Source organism: Pan paniscus, chromosome 12 (assembly GCF_029289425.2).
Source record: "Pan paniscus chromosome 12, NHGRI_mPanPan1-v2.0_pri, whole genome shotgun sequence".
NCBI classification, from domain to species: domain Eukaryota; kingdom Metazoa; phylum Chordata; class Mammalia; order Primates; family Hominidae; genus Pan; species Pan paniscus.
In genome coordinates, this window is record NC_073261.2 from 19,582,583 (window position 1) to 19,588,582 (window position 6,000).

The window sequence follows — 6,000 nt, forward strand, 5'->3', positions numbered from 1 at the left end:
TGCAAAGTTCAAGTTCACTGCTTTTGCAGAATTTGGATGTGGGGAAATATGAAATGATTTTGACAACCGATCTGATTCTTCTAAGAGTTTAGTTTCACAACAGCTCTTGATAGTTTAAAAGAGGAAAGCATGGGGTGTAGTAATTTAGCCATGGCTAAGACGTGACTAAGACACCTACATTTTCTTCATTGGAAAGAAAGATCTGTCAGTGTTAACTAGTTGACTCCTTTCCTCTCTGCTTCTCTTTAGTGTGGACCTCTGTGCTTGTTTCCTGACGAAAACAAGACTGCCCACAGAGTACTCTCCTCAACCCTGTTAGTCACAGCCTCCCTACCTCCCCAGCCCCATTGCCTAGCACTCTTTCTTCTCTGTCATACCAGCAGCTCTGATCTCCTGGGCTCTCCAGACCCAAGTCCTTCTTCTCATCTCACCACTAGCATCACTTCTTTCTCTGCTCCTTGGATAAACTCAGATCTGTCATTATAGGCTGTAGTGAATTCCTATCATTTTACCTTGCTTTGGCATATTTTGAATATAAGCTAGATTTTCTCATCCCAGAAGCAGGGGCTGTCACTCTTGACACAATTCCCAGTTCTTGACCTCCTTCCAATTCCTCACTGTGATAAATCCAGATATCTGCCTTATATAATCACCTCCTGGTGACTACTTCTCTCTAGGACACAACCTACTTGACTCGCACCACTGACCCCCACACCTTGCATAGACTGAGCAGATATATAACAATGGCCACCTCTCCATCTGATTCTAGACTGATTCTAGTTCCTAGAATCTCAGCATGATTCTAAGGAACTCATTCCAGCTTGCTCTAAACCCACCAATCTTGACTCCTTATAAGAAACATGTTTGGGTAACACCCTGGAGGCCAATAAAAGCCTCAGCCCACAGGTCTCTTGTTTTCTCTCTTGCTCCCCACCCACTAGCTGAGCGTGCTTGTCCCCTGTGGTTCCCCACTTCCCATTAACCCTGTGAAGTGTGCTGTCCTCTTCCCTCTGAGGTCTGTAGGTAATAAACCACCTCTGTTATTTTACGTGTTTTGTTCACTTGCTTTCTCTGTCTCACCTGACTGATATACCTGAATATAGCTTTTTTGCTCATCAGGGCTCTCCCAGAGGGTGACTATTTTGCTTGGAGTCAATTGGACACAGGTAAGACAACAGCCACAATGGTGTCTAGCAGGATATTCCTGTGAGTGGGACACTTGGTCACAGGTCAAATGCTTAGGCATTAGGCTATCCACCAGGATTAAAAAAAATGTATTTTGTGAAAAGCATATTGTAAAAATCCACAATCAAATCCCTGGAGCCCCATAAGAGCAGAGCTAGAGTTCATAGCCACCTTCGTGAAGAAACTCTCACTACTAAATTAGAATATATATATATATATATATATACACACACACACACACACATACGTATAAAATACCTTCTCACAAAGCTGTTTCTTTGCTTTTATAAGATTTATCCCCCAGTACAAAATAGGCTTTCCACAATTCTCTCATGTCCTTCTACATATGTTTATGTAATTGTTGGGTTCTTCCTTTTTCTCAGTGGGTTGTAATCTTTATGAGGGAAGGAATCCATTTTACTTTTCTCATTTTTACGTCCTTGTTGCTCTAGCATTAAGTCTGGCACATAGTAGGCGCTTAATAAATACTTACTGAATGAATAACATTTAAAAGAGATATATGATCTCCGTCATAGCAGGTCTGAAAAAGGAATGTGACAGCTACAATAATAACTCATGTGAACAACAAGGTTAGCTGGTAAAATGTGTGGGTTTCCAGAAATCACTTTCCCCTCAAACGCATTTATAAGAATGTTATTGTTAGAAATTATTTCAGCTTCATGTTCATAAAGTCCTTGTCTGAAGTCAAAAGTCATCTGGAAAGATTGGCTGGCTACAAGCCATGATCACTTAGATATGAATAAGTTGAGTTATTTAATACCAGGAGTTACTACGCTGGTGGCGTTACTCAACCTCCTGAGTGAGAAAGAACAAGACAGGGAAGCAGGTTTGCTGTGCGCTGGTGACCAAACTGAGTTAGGAAAGACAGAACACACACATACGCAACACGTCATAGAAAGCAGGTTTATTACTCACAGACAGGCAATGAGGGACAATAGAAGCCTAGGATTTATCACCAGCCAGTCCTCCTCAAGGTTCAGGAAAGCTGCCTGGAGCAGAAGGAGTCTCAAAATTCACGGGCACCACTTGCACTGCAGCTGAGGATCCCCAGACAGCAGCATCCCCACCCCCAGGTGGTATGCTCTGCGGCAATAGGAATGGCTGGGCTACAGCATTAAAGCACATTCTGTTTCTAGGGGAGCATGGCAACAGAGCCCCAGCTGTCAGGCCATTCTCCCTATCTCAGCATGTTCTAGTGATCCCAGCCGTTCTAGTGATTATTGAGAACTACAAGCAAGAAGGGCGCTGGGGGAAGGTCAGTTCGATGCTTTCTGGAGAACTATCCTTCCAAGGTGGAGGTGAGTTTGGAAATTTAAAATACTTTCTGTTACAGAAAAGATACAAAATGACAGTGAAGCTTCTGCTAGCTCCGATGTGTGAGGGTTTTAGTGATTCAGACACCTGGGCTTCATGAGCCACTTAGGGAAGAGGAGACAGGACCTTGGGCCAGAGAAAAACGGGGATTTACAAAAAGATCCAAACACATTGACAGGCTATATCTTGCATGAAAACAAGGGCTAGATTAAAAAAAAAAAATCTTCCAGCCTGTGTGGGGAGATTTCAATGGCAATAATCCACTGGAATTTGTCTCTGGAGAGAAAAATATACCTGATAATTTATTTGTAATTATAAGCTTCTCATACATGGTTTTAGATTTCAAATTTACATGCCCTCTGATTAGGGCACATACCTCGATTGAAGAGATACAACACCCCAGAAGAGATATGCACTATCAACTTGAAATGAGACTCTACACATACAGCCCAGAATAAATGATGACCTTTAATTCCAGTATCTCTCTCTCACACACACATACACCAAAAACCACTATAAGAAAAAAAAAAACAAAACAAACAAACAAAAAAAAAACAGCAGCAAAGTTGGTTCTTCACTTTGCCTAATCAAGAAATTCAGCCATTGGGATTATAAAATACTAAGTAGAAGTACAATTTGAATCTTTGAAGTTGTAAAAGACGCAATAGGATACATAAGCAAGGCACTGTTTATTATTAGAAACCTTTAGGCAGACTAAGCCAGGCACCTTGCCTCATGCATGTAATCCCAACTACTCGGGAGGTTGAGGCACAAGAATTGCTTGAGTCCAGGAGTTTAAGACCAGCCAGGGACTCATGCCTGTAATCCCAGCACTTTGGGAGGCCAAGGCAGGCAGATCACTTGAGGTCACGAGTTCAAGACCAGGCTGGCCAACATGATGAAACCCAGTCTCTACTAAAATACCAAAAAAAAAAAAAAAAAAAAAAAAGCAGGGCGTGGTGGCCTGTGCCTGTAGTCGTTCCACTGCACTTCAGCCTGGGTGACAGAGTGGGATTCCAAAAAACAAACAAACAAAAGAAAAAACAATCAGTCAGGGCAATATAGCAAAACATCATCTCTAAAAAAGAAACGAAAAAAATTGGCTTGGCATGTTGGCAGGCACTTGTCGTCCTACATACTTGAGAGGGTGAGAGGGTGAGCTCAGGAGTTTGCTGATACAGTGAAATCTAATCATGCCACTGGCATGCCAACCTGGGTGGCAGAGAGATACTGCCTCAAAAAAATTAAAAAGGCAGGCAGGCTTGAAAAAAAAGGAACAATACAACTTCTAGAAGTGCAGCATTTACTTTGGAATGAAAACCTTGATGGATGAGTACACATAAGACTTGGTACAAATGTAAGGACACGTGGCACACTGAGAGGCGGATGTGAAACTGAGGGAAGATGGAAAGAGACCTGGCGCAGTGAGAGCCGGATGTGAAACTGAGGAGAGATGGAAGGAGACCTGGCGCACTGAGAGCCGGATGTGAAACTGAGGGGAGATGGAAGGGGACCTGGCGCACTGAGAGGCAGATGTGAAACTCAGGAGAGATGGAAGGAGACCTGGCGTACTGAGAGCCGGATGTGAAACTGAGGGGAGATGGAAGGGGACCTGGCGCACTGAGAGGCAGATGTGAAACTCAGGAGAGATGGAAGGAGACCTGGCGCACTGAGAGGCGGATGTGAAACTCAAGAGAGAGAGAAGGAGACGTGGCGCACTGAGAGCCGGATGTGAAACTGAGGGGAGATGGAAGGAGACCTGGCGCAGTGAGAGCCGGATGTGAAACTGAGGGGAGATGGAAGGGGACCCGGCGCACTGAGAGCCGGATGTGAAACTGAGGGGAGATGGAAGGAGACCTGGCGCACTGAGAGCCGGATGTGAAACTGAGGAGAGATGGGAGGAGAGATGGAAGGAGACCTGGCGCACTGAGAGCCGGATGTGAAACTGAGGAGAGATGGGAGGAGAGATGGAAGGAGACCTGGCGCACTGAGAGCCGGATGTGAAACTGAGGGAAGATGGAAGGGGACCTGGCGCACTGAGAGCCGGATGTGAAACTGAGGGAAGATGGAAGGGGACCTGGCGCACTGAGAGGCGGATGTGAAACTCAGGAGAGATGGAAGGAGATCTGGTGCACTGAGAGCCGGATGTGAAACTGAAGGAAGATGGAAGGAGACCTGGTGCACTGAGAGCCGGATGTGAAACTCAGGAGAGATGGAAGGAGACGTGGTGCACTGAGAGCCGGATGTGAAACTGAGGGAAGATGGAAGGAGACCTGGCGCACTGAGAGGCGGATGTGAAACTCAGGAGAGATGGAAGGAGACGTGGCGCACTGAGAGCCGGATGTGAAACTGAGTGGAGATGGAAGGAGACTGGGCACACTGAGAGACGGATGTGAAACTCAGGAGAGATGGAAGGACACATGGCGCACTGAGAGCCGGATGTGAAAGTGAGTGGAGATGGAGGCGGGGCGCACTGAGAGGTGGATGTGATCCTGAGGAGAGATGGAAGGAGACCTGGTGCACTGAGAGGCGGATGTGAAACTGATGGGAATGGAGATGGAGACGCGGTGCACTGAGGAGGAAGTGAAACTGAGTGGAGATGGAAATAAGTAGTATAGTGAAAGACTGATGTGAAATAGCACAAATGGAAGAAGCAGTACATTGAAAGATAGATATGTTTTCATATGGAAAGAAGAACTACCCCATATTGCAGCGCAGAGAGGCAGAAAAATATGAGAGAAACGCACAACAAAATGTGCAGATTTTACATACATCTCATTGTAGTTTCAGAAAAAAAAAAGATTAAGGGAGACAGAAGATGTGAAAAGATAAAAGTGAGAAAAATTCTTAATCCTCAGGTCCAGAAAGTCTAAAGAGTCCATATATTTTTTAAATGACATCTAGATTTAGTACATGAAAAGAAGAAAAAAAGAAGTGACTGAGACAGACAGATCTTAAAATAGACACAGAACAAAAGACAGATAACCCATAAAGTAAAGGCTTACTGCGCTTCCCATCAGCATTTTGGGAGAGGAACGATGGTGTAATACAATCTTCAATGCACTCAGAGAAAAGAGTGTCAACCTAAAACTCTATTCACAGTAGTCTTTCTTTCAGAATTGTAAAATAAAGACATTTTTGGACAGATAAAAACTGAAGAATCACCGAAAAAAATCTTCCCCATGGGAATTTGTAAAGAATGTATTTCAGGAGAAGAGTAAATGAGCCTCTGTGAAAAGTCTGAGTTACCAGAAGTAATGTAGATACCAAAGCCAGTGGTAAATCCCTATTGGGCAATTATTATGCACCAGATAATTTCTGTAAGCATGTTTTAGTTCATTTAATCCTTATTACGATACTATGAGTAAGATCCTATTATTAAACAAGTTTAACTTGTCTTAAGATGACAGAATTTATAAGTGGCAGGAGATTCACAGCCAGGCAACGTGCCTGCAGACACCACTGCTTACTACTCTGTTG

The 6,000-nt window shown here is 44.0% G+C and overlaps 1 long non-coding RNA gene across 1 annotated transcript in view; it reads right to left on the bottom strand.

Annotated features, from left to right (window-relative positions):
* The window catches only part of LOC129397115 (uncharacterized), a 294,940-nt gene extending 292,441 nt beyond the window's left edge, over positions 1 to 2,499 (bottom strand). The window contains exon 1 of the long non-coding RNA XR_010109240.1: positions 2,122 to 2,499. This is a non-coding gene — a long non-coding RNA (uncharacterized LOC129397115). The remainder of the gene's footprint in view (positions 1 to 2,121) is intronic.
* Positions 2,500 to 6,000: the final 3,501 nt, after the last annotated feature.